The following is a 12,169-nucleotide window of genomic DNA, read 5'->3' as shown; positions in this document are numbered from 1 at the left end:
ATGCAACCGAGTGCAGACTGCATGCAGACTGCAGAGCATAGAGGCGTATGTTCTGCGCTATGTTCAGCTAGGATTATCTACTTATTTTGCATGTTATATTGTACCTACCTAACAAAGTAAAGAAGAAGAAGATGCCTTGAAGATGGTGAAAGAAAGCCTGCAAGGCGTAGGCAGGTACGTCCTTGCACGTTTGCTGTGGCTCGGGGAAGAATCTATGAATGAGTGTGATTTTCGTGAGGTTTTGGGGCTATACTTACCTAATGAACATACAGGACATTACCAACATTAGAGGTATTTATTATAAGTAGGTATAGATAATAATTAGCAATAAAGCTGCAATAAAATTGCTACAGGCATAGCTCATACCTGTAGCAATTTTTTAAGAGTTCCTATTGAATTACATTTTCTTGTTACTTATGTAAAATTAGAGATATTACAAGAAGATAATGAGCAGTAATAAAATATTATGTTAATCTAGATCTTTTACCTACTTTATCAACGCTAAGTTACGATATCAACACCAAACAATTGGAACGCTTCAGTTACTTAAGCTGGGGGCATTAACGCGTAGGGGTGGCAGGTTACTTGTAGCAAATATCATAAATAAATATGTGATTGTTCGCGACAAAAGAACCGAGAATGAATGGCGTTTCTTGGCCTTATCTCCGTCGCGCACGCGCTGCGCCCGCCGCCGCGTACGGCCCCGAGATTAGTTTGATTTGCCGCCACGTGGCGCCACGTGCGTCTCGACTACCCGCCAAAATGAGATTAACGGATTTGCACACTACAGATTGCACACGAATGGGCAGGAAGTGTAAAGTGAAACGCCGGTAATGAGATTGTTTTGTGGATTCTGCTATAAAAGAGCTATGGATAAAATGGGAGAATTCCCCTTGCGTGCCAAGAGGCAAGCACCGTGGTCTATGGTTTAAAGCTGAGCTCTATAAAGTTTACTTTAAAAAGAGAGATTTATGCGATCACGAATATAACGCAGATTTTACAAATCATTGAGAACAATAATATTATGAAAAACTCCTAGATAAGCAGGTTTCCTGACGAATGTTTTCTTTCATCGTTAAATTTGCCTAAAATACACAAAACTTCCAAAAGATAGTTAGCTGTGCGTGCCCGAAATCGAACCCTGGACCTCCCGAATAGCGTCCAAATACTCTCCAGGTTATTCCGCTTCCATCATAGTCTGTAATTTGTATCGTGACTTACGCACTTCAGACGAATTTAAGAGTACTTAATATTCTCGTCGAATAAAAATATATCAAAGAGATAAACGTCGTTGTCGTCAACTTATAAACTATCATTCACTGCTGGACCTAAGCTTCTTGTAGGTACTTTCACATGACACGTTACGTCGCCTGGATCCAGCGGCTCCTGCGACTCGTTTGATGTTGTCTATCCACCTAGAGGGAGGGAGGGAGACAGACAACATAGTCAAAGTCAAAGTCAACATCATTTATTCAAAGTAGGTACAATTGTACTCCTTTTGATGGTCGGAATCGTTGAATTTGTACGATTAGTGGTGATAATTAATTACGTAACTTAAAACTAAAGCTACGAGGGTTCTAAACGCACCCAAGTCTGAGAAGAGAACGCTGCGCTTTCCTGTGCAAGGTCACCATTCCAGCACCTTGGGGCTCCGACGTCTATCAGTTCTACGGATCTTCTCATTTCTGATTTGAGATACTATAATAGCAACATATTCTTTTCTTATAGCGATAAAATTGCTCTTAGCGTTGCGCAGGCGCTATTTGAATTGATTCGCACTAAGTTCGCAAAACTTGGTTTGCGAACTAAGGTTGAAATCTGTAAAGAGTACTTTGACTTATGTTTTAGATACGAGACAGATTCATGTCAGCGATATAACGCTGTCTCGTTATATATCTTAAATCTGAGCAAAGTTAAAGTAGGTAAGTAGTAGGTATAAACAATCTAAGCCTTATCGCTCACAGCTGACCTCTTGGTTCAAACTTCGCCATGTCCGCTCTTCGGACTTCGATGTTGCCTCATCTTTGCAGTGAGGAATAGAATCACATAGCATAATAGTTAGCATAATAAGTATAATATTATTTTTAGCGATAGGAAAATTTATTACGGACAAGCATGTGTGATTCTGTATCACCTAAAATGTAAATAAGAATCACCGTATGAAAATAAATTTAATATTTTTAGTAACTCTAAAGATCAAAGAACAGACCGCCTTATTACAATTAGGTACCCTCTCAGTTACGTAACACGGTATTGTTTCGTAACAGCCACTTAACTTGAGCGTGCGATAAAAACGATAAAAAGCAATTTGAAATTACTATGTACACGATTAGCAACTTAGTGTTTATTTACGGGCACAATCAAACAATCGCAATACTTGACTTTTGTTTGTATTGCCGTCTCGTGCGAAAGCCGGTGGCTTAGCACGTCGGATTAGTTTAATAAATCTGAATAAATCGTCGACTCTAGGCCAGAACAAAGGGCGGCTTCTAATAGACATTAATATGGCATTAGCTGTAAGGGCGCCGGCACACGCCAGTGACGCCTTGTTTGCTAAACTGCCCTAATCCGCTATTTGTAATGGGTGCACCATGTAACGGCTATAGTTTAGGACTCTCGCGAAATACTTAAGTGCCTCAATAGCTCAACGGTTGAGCAGCGGACTGAATTCCGAAAGGTCACAGGCAAGAATAAGCTTTACGCTTAGTTGGAGGGGAAAGGGGAATATTAGCCATGATTAGCATGGCTAATATCCTTTAAAAATAAAGCAAGCCCAGCAAAATCTACATAATATTATATTAATTTAAATCAAAGTATACAATAAATATACTTAGTTAATAAGAAGTATGTAATTTGAAAATGAAAAAATCAATGAAAAATTAAAGAAATAGGTATATTTTACATTTTTGTTTTTGTTAAAAGTTTTTCAAAGTATGAAAAAACGGACAAAAATAATACTCATACCAACATTTTTATCTTTTAGTTATGTTTGTATATCCTACGCCTTAGGTATAATCATAATGAGAAGCTATATGTATACCTACACATTATAATATACCTAATTTACTTGAACACATCGCCAGAACATAATGAATGATGAAACTACAAACAATAGTACAATCTAGGACAACAGCTGACAAGCCAAACAAAACAAAAGCCGCCTAATTACGGTCATCTATAGGTCGCACACACAGAGCCGTGGTCACCCTACTTAGTTGCAGAATGCCGCTTTAACTTCTGAGAGGAAATCGTTTTCCCACGAGCTTTATTCAAACATATGTAAAGCGTATGATGGATGACTCCGACGCCGCCTTTAACCGGGGGTTAGCTGTTTAAATCACAATCACTGAGGTCCCTACTTTTTTTCGCTGGTCATAGAACGACCACGTCTAAATCTATACTAATAAATAAAATTGGAGTGTCTGTCTGTAATTTCGAAATAACTACCACATATTAAGGTCATATGATTATTTGAACGATACTATAACTGAATCACACGTTTTTAAAATTTTTGTCTGTCTGTCTGTTTGAAAAGGCTAATCTTGGGAACAGCTGAACCGATTTTGACGGGATTTTCACAGACAAGTAGAGAATTGACCAGGAAGTAACATAGGCTACTTTTTTAACCGACTTTCAAGAAGGGAGTTGTGTTTTTGTACCTATGAACACCGAAATCTCCGAGATTTCTGAACCGATTTGCGTCATTTCTTTTTTAATCGATAGAGGAACTTTGCGACATTATTTCATAAAAAATTTGGATTCCAACTCCTCAATCCTGATGCTGCAGGGGATCTGACCAATCCACGCGGGCGAAGCTGCGGGCATCAGCTAGTTTATAATGTAATGTATATCTATTACTATAGGACCACTGTAATTCATTCGATGAAAGAGTTGGAATGGCACACGTCGAAATGATTGCGCATTTTATTGTTGAAAGGAGTATTGAATTCCAACCTACTCGTATAATGTATTATGTGAAATAAAACATTTTAGAAGAACGTAATGCTTATTCGAAATAAGTTACGACTTACGGGTAATCGGTGAAATAATTATTTCATTGACTTTTGATATGTGTTCGAACACAATCGAAACTTTTTGGGTTGGTAGGTATTTGAGCTTTGAGTTACTTAAACGAAGGAGATGAAGGTTTAAAAATCTAAAAAATGCACTTGTTTTACCATTAGATACAGATAGGTACGTCTTAACATTTTAACAATAATAATAATTTTAAAAACTGGGTAGAATACTGATTTTATTGAATTACAAAAGGTACGGTACTGGTTTTCTTGTTCACAGTCAAGATGGGGACGTTTTGTGGGACATCAGTGCCTCTAGTATACCTATGTTACCTCTCTACCTATGAGTACGTATAAAGCGAAAACCTCTGTGGATTCCTTCCAAAATAGGGCGGAGGCTCCAAAGTTTTCCCATTACGCAAGTCGCAGACATTAGCGGCCCGCTTAGGTTCATTAAAATTTGTCAGCCTGTCGTATACGACCAACTTCCAAATGGATGTAGAAACTCGTTTAAGTGAAACTCGGCTGACGTAAAAAGTTCGCCGGATTAGACTTGCCAGTTTTTTCGACACCATCAATTTCTCAGCCCGTCAAGAAGATTTTTCGCACTCGCAATGCGGAAAAAGAGTAATTTAAGTTTTCCAGAAGACTCGTTGCGTGGGAATTATGATCTTTGTTTGAAAGTTTGATTGATTTATGAAATTTTCTTCGTCTACCGACACGATTATGGGATCAACGAAGTTTGGCGCGAGAAAAACGACTTGCCATCAATAATGCCTATCTGCTCTTAACTTAATTGTTCTTTTTGTTCTTTCGACGAAACTAAAATATTCTTACTTGAATAAGTATGTATTGACAAAAGTTTTCACAAGAAAAATTAAATATTTATCTAATTATCCAGCCTGAACCTTGTACTTACCATATTGTGAAAATACGTTTAAGGTCCTTCTTTCTCTTGAGATTCTTTTAAACCTAGCGAGCTAGTTAAAACAAAAACCGATACAAAATCCGTACAATTTCGCCCTAAAGTAGGGCTGTTAAACGGCTGCAATCAGACCCCCTTGCGTCCCTGGCTGGACCAGGCAGTTATTGTTCCGTTTTATGATCGAGGGAGTTAAATGAACCCAGGAACATCGGGGGGTGTCACCGAGAGCCCAATAGTTTAGTTTTAAATAACAGATGTAATTGTGTTTGGACGATTAATGCGAAACTATGCAGTTGATATGAATGTTCATCTAATTCTTTTTACCGCAAATCTACTTCTGTTTGACTAAGTTGAGCAGTGAACCGAAAAGTCTTGCAAGAAAATATCCGGGATTCAATGCCAGATTATGTGAATTTAGGAAAACTTTAATTTTTACTTTCAGTTGCAGCTTAAAAATAAATTAAATCCCGGAAAGGATTTCAGTAGCTTTATACTTAATTACTTTTCAGGTTGCCTCGTTGCACTTATCTTTCACGCAATCAATAAAAGAAGAAGTATGAATTCCTATTTAATTTGGTTTCAGGTATTTTCGTTGTTTCGTTTATTCTCGGAATGAAGATATTTATTTTGGAAGTAACCCTACGTAGATCTTGATCATACGTCGATATTATCTGAATCTGCCGTCAACATTTTGAAGGTAGTGAATTATTAAAAAAATTACCTTACCTACCCTACCTTATAGTTCCCTACTATTATAATTTGTAGTTGGTATAGATATAGGTACCTAAACAGGTAGTTGCCAAGAACTGTAATAATTACAGTTTTTGATACTTAATAACGCAATTAAACTACGAAATCCAATACGAAATCCATCCATTTATTAATATTTTAGATGCGAAAGTGTGTCTGTATGTCTGTCTGCTAGCTCATCGCGTCTCAACAGTTTAACCGATTTAGATGAAATTTGGTACACTGCCAGCTTACATCCCGGGGAAGGGCCTATGTTACTTTTTATCCCGGAAAATCAAAGAGTCCCTACGGGATTCTTTAAAAGGGAAATTGTTTTTATCCCGGAAAAGCAAAGAGTTCCCACGGGATTTTTAACAAATCTATATAAAACCATCTAGTAGGTAATTTTATAACTTGCATAGAAGTCAATTAAATATCAGTGGCATGCACTACCGCGGGGAGTAATCAAGGGTGGTAATGTGGAGATGGCATCAGCAGTAAATCAGATTTATTTGTGGGGAGACCGCTATCTGTAGACTAGGTACCTATTCTATTTCTGTGTATCGTTTTGATGAGATATGAAGATATGAAAATTATTTCGAAATATTATTTAACTGAACACGATAAGTAATATGACGTGAGTGGACTTTTTATCTCAAAATTCAAAATATTTGTATTTAATTAGACTTTTACAAGTATTTCTGAATCGTCAAAAGCATCTACCACTGGTTTGGAATGCCTTTCCTACCGGGAAGAACCAGCAAGAAACTCGGCGGTTGCTCTTTTCAAAGATTTGATATACCTACATTATACAATATTATGCCATGTATAAAAGTATCTATCGATAAAGATAATAATTAGTATATACATAGTTATTTTTTTTTAATAATTTTCTAATGACAATGAATTTATGTAGCTGGCCAAAATATGGCCAATCGCGAGACTTTTTTAATTCCGATCTTTGGCCTCTATGACATTATAATATTAGGGTTACTTTGTCATATGATCATTATTATTTTGAAGGTGGCAGAGATCAGAATAGACAATGCGCACGCGTCGCGCTGTAGCCGCATGAAAACGCACTAATTCACACTTCCTGACCCACGCGGATATAGTGTCGGGGTAATACTGTGAACACATCTATAGATAATGAACAGTATAGTAGCATGGATAATAGTACAAGTAACTATTATTCGCGACCAAATGATTAACTAGGGTTATTTGCATTTAAATTCATTTTATCACAATAAAATGTAGAGACTAAAAATATAAGTAGGTCCTAGGTAGTTTACCCTTTGTTATAAGCTACCTTATCGATAAGAAATTCTTTTTTTTTCTGTAGAAAGTTATGTCGTTTTGGTGTAAGTAACCTAATCTAGTGTATTAATTAATACAAGTTCTGTTGTAACGTATGATTACAGACTATTTGGAAAATAAGAATACCAAGTTTAGTCGGAAATTAAAAATCAATAAGTATTTTGCATTTTCCTTCCTTTATCTTTATTTCGAGATAAAAGCTAAAAGCTCAATTTTATTTATCCTGGGTAGCATTTTCAATATTTCGAATCCATTATTTCCTATATAATTATGCAAAAGTAACTCTGTCTGTTTGTGATCTTCACCGCTTTACTCCCGAACCGATTTTGGCGGCCACAGAGATAGCTTACATCCTGGGAACGGACACTTTTTATATCGGAAAACAAATGAGTTCCCAGTGATTTTTCATAAACTTTAATCCACGAAGTTACGGGAACCAGAAAAATTACGGGTCACTAAACAAAAACATTGTTAGATTGTACCTATTGTCAAAATTAACTTCATATTCACAGTCCACAAACGCACAGATGTTTTACAAGCTACTAGATATTACAACTAGGACGACGGCGCTGACACACATTACGCGATGAATCTTGTTTATATAGCCTATTCTGTTTGTTTGTGGTTTGTATGGGGGTTACAATATTATAAGGGTGGTTTACAAGCACAGTTGTTTTGCGTGTCGATGCGAATGTTCGCACTGTACCTACTTGCGCAATTAAAGCTTGAATACGACAGCTTTACATCTATTTCTGACTACTTTGTTCTACTACTTACACAACTAGTTATCCCGCGATTTCGTCCGTGTGAATTTAGGTTCTCTTTTTATACGTAAATTTTTATAAGTACGTTTCCTCTTTAAAAACAAGAGAAATTAGCTCCACTATCGGCTAATTCTTACAAATTAGTCGATAGTAGAGCTAATTTCTTAAACTGACCCATTTCAAGTAAAGATTTTTATATAAACCTGTGAGGATGATACTGCCATTGTCGCAATTAAAATGCCATAAGCCTACGATGTCGTATTAGTTTACAAATTGCGAAAAACCAAACTAAATTTGAATTTCACGGACAGACCCGTCGAAATCCACACGCTTGAAGTAGCGAGTACTAGATAAGTATTTAGAAAATTAATTTCTTTATTTATTATAAAAGTTAATCTAAGCACCTGTAAAACGGGAAAACGTCTGGTCCTATTTCCAATAAACATGAAAATAAAAGCACTATATCTAAAGGCATGCACACACGAGCGTCTGGCGGCGGAAATGGCGTCTAACCGGATATTGTATCGCGCCTTCATCTCCGGCGAGCTTCCGTTTCCTCCCGCCGCGCGTCGCCTAATTACTTGCTACACACATACGTACATCACTGTCTCATACTATGTTACATACTGTATCTGTATCTATTGTGTTATATGGTAATATTAACGAACTTTTATTGTCCTGTCATTTTCAATATTTATATGCGATTTGTATTGACGATACGTATAATTTGTCATAACATTCAATATCTTGAGGTTTTCTTTCTTAGGTAGGTAGGTACTAGCCGTGTGCTCGATAGGAGCCCGGGGATCAGCGCCTCTAGTTTTTGTGCTGGGTGCACATTTGCTACTATTGCCTGATCGCCTAGATATTAGCAGCCTCAGCTTTTAAAAAAGAAAGGTTTAAGAGTCTGGATAGAGATGTAATGCAGAGGGCCCTGCTTCGGATGCAGTGCATCCAGCATTAGATTTTATGAATTTTACTAACTGAAGATTAAAATATTTTGAATTTTAACTAAACAAAACGTTAGCAAATAAGTAATGCTCACAAAATTTCAATTTTCAGCAGTGTAGTAGGGTATAGGTACGTTGTAAAGATATATTTCATATATTTATTTGATACATAGCGCTAATAGATTACTATTGTACCTAAGTACCTACCTACAGAACAATTTATACTTATTTTAATGTACCTATGTATTATTTGTGCCTATGTACTTATTATTAAAAACATCGTTGATTGAAGAGAAACTGAAGAGCATAAAAATATGAATATATACATACCTCTATACCATACAATAGGTACCGCGATACATAATTTAATTAACATAACAATACATAAACATAATTTCATTATTGTCCAAAGAAAAATTACCAACTAAGTATACATACTTACTTGCCATAATACACGCAGAATGGATAATTGTAGGCAAGAATAGCACCTCAGTGCCTATGTAGGTTCAAAAAGCTTGTAGGTATAGGGACCTACCTATACTCGTATAGGACTAAATAGGTACTCGCTCAAAGCTTGTAAAGGCGTATAGAAACGGGAGAGCTGTTTGCCGATGACGATGATAAGGCAGGCCAGCGTGAAGTCATCACCTCTAAAGAGCTCCGTTACAGTCACTCGAGGTCCTTTTGTTCACAAGGATTGTTCGGATTAAGCGTTTAAGCGATTTTTGCAGTGGAGGATTAAGTGATTCCCTAATGATTGTTCCCTGAGTACAGTTGGCGTGCTCGAAAGGTTTACAGTTTAGTTCCTTTTGAGAAAATACGTGCTACACGATCAAGTACAACCCAGTAATGTACTAATACGTATTAGGTATGTGGTGGTGTGTTACAAATACAGTAGGTATACAAAGCTTAGGTCTATAGATATAACTGGGATGAAATAGGTATCTATTACCTATATTACCTCGGTACAGGTACTCGGTAGGTAGGCAGGTAGTAGGTATATTATTTTAAAAAATAAGTCCACTTTACCAAAAATACATTACGAAATAGCTGGATCATTATCATGACCAACCCAACCAGCCACCTCACTACTAAGGACGGAATTCCTCTTAGAAGGAGAAGGGTTTGCTCATAGCCTACCATTCTGGCAAGAGCAGATTGGCAGACTTCACGCACCTTTGAGAAAATTATGGAGAACTCTCAGGCATGCAGGTTTCCTCACGCTGTTTTTCTTTATAGCGTCTTATATGCGCTGCTAATTCGGTTGTACCCATAGACATACTAGTTTTCGGTTGTTTATATACTATCTCTATGGTTGTACCAACATATATGTACCTATACATCTCTAAATTAACACAGGAGCATTAGTTGAAGAAACGGCCCACTCAACTCTCAAGCAAAGCGGTAGGTGGGAGAGTCAACTGGAGAATAAAGACATATTAAAAGTAGATACTACCACCAGTGGTAGATTATTTTGACGATTCAAAAGCACTTGTAAAAGTTTAATTGAATAAAAGTAAATTTGAATTTGAAAAATAAATTGAATTTGAACTCACACACTATCATTTTGGCATCATAGTACGTGACAGGCTGAGATGGCAACCGGGGTGGAGACGCCCCGCACACCCGCACAGGCCCCACGCTAACCCGCTGTGGGTGAGCGCGGGTGACGTGCGAGTGCCCGCCTCATAGGTACCCTGATTGCCATCTCAACGTGTCGCGTACTGTAAGGTATTTTGCAAAATGCATCACTGAACTTCTACTTGAGCTTTTTATCTTAATATATGTAAGTAGAATGAAATGGAAACAATAACATTATTGAAATCCAAGTTTAGTCAAGTAGGTAGGTATACCTACACAGTGCACGTCGGTTCATGTAATAATAATTATTTGGCGGGTGCGATTATACAGATTTAGATAGGCTCCCACGTCGCAGATAACCTCTTACATAGCTCACAGCACATAGCACCACCCTCGTACCGTCCGCAAAAAAATGTATTTCAAGAATTTTAATAAATTATGTATCTATTTGTAGCATACAATACAATTTTTTTAATAATAATTATTATTAATATTATAATTAAACTTACATCGTAGAGTAGGTCTTACGCTAGATCGTAAAACTGTAGTACTAGCCATGCCCACATGGAATCATTTCCACACTGAACACTGAACTACAAGGTTCAAGCGTTGCGCAAGAAAATTACTGAAATTATGTTTTTAATTATTTCTTTATAATTATTAAGCACTTACATAGGTATGTACACGTAGGCAGTAGGTGATTTTCATGTTGATTCTACTAAATCGTACAAAATTGAATCATGTCATCATTTCAAAAGAATGAGATCATTTTTTAACCCCCGACCCAAAAAGAGGGGTGTTATAAGTTTGACGTGTATCTGTGTATCTGTCTGTGGCATCGTAGCGCCTAAACTAATGAACCGATTTTAATCGAGAGTGTTCTTAGCTATAATCCAAAAAAATCGGTTCAGCCGTTTGAAAGTTATCAGCTATTTTCTTGTTACTGTAACCTTCACTTGTCGGGGGTGTTATAAATTTTTAATTTACACTTGTTTATAGATTTCCATCATTGGCAAACAATACTATCAAACTACATCTAAATTTAACTACCTAATTCAAATTCACCTACTTTTTCCCCCATCCACAATTTCCATATTCGTTTTTAATTAAGTATGTACAAAATAAATACAAATGTAAAAAACTTTTATATAATATACATTTTAAATGTTAAATAGCTAGGTACAGATATAGGTACACCTAATAATTTAATAATTTTTAATGAACAAATACCCTGTATGTTATATTAATATTTATTATGACTATTTTAAACAATATGATTAATTAGTTATACTTATTCTGCTTTTTAGGGTTTCGCAACCAAAGAGTAAAAACGGAGCCCTATTAATGATACTCAGCTGTCTGTCTGTCTGTCTGCGTGTCACAGATCTCTAGTTCGTAGACGTAAATCAGTTACAGACCTGATATTTTGGTATTTTTGTGTAGAACGTTAATCTAACACCGAATATTGAATTAAAAAATGAATTTAATTATTTTTCACTTACTTGAAAAAGGAGCCAAAATATTTTTTCTTACTTTAGCATGTGGAGTATCATTAAGTACAGTACGAATATATTTTTTATTCTTTTTTATCTTAAAAAAACAAAGAAATGGGGGACCGTCAGAGATGTATGTGACGGGGTCTATCATAAAACTAAACTAGTTAGGAATATGAAATTTCCGTATGTTATGTACCATAATATACATTTTATATTGAAACAACAATGATTTATAAAATAGTTTGTAAGCTGTGACCAAAACAAACGAACATTTTTTGAGATTTTCTTTCACGGTTCATTGCGATGTTCTAGCTCAGAAAATAAATATTTCATACACCCAAAATATGATGTTCATAACTATGTACGAAACCCTAAAAGAGCGAGGCACGAC

Source organism: Maniola jurtina, chromosome 7, assembly GCF_905333055.1.
Source record: "Maniola jurtina chromosome 7, ilManJurt1.1, whole genome shotgun sequence".
Classification (NCBI taxonomy): domain Eukaryota; kingdom Metazoa; phylum Arthropoda; class Insecta; order Lepidoptera; family Nymphalidae; genus Maniola; species Maniola jurtina.
This window is presented reverse-complemented; position numbering follows the sequence as displayed.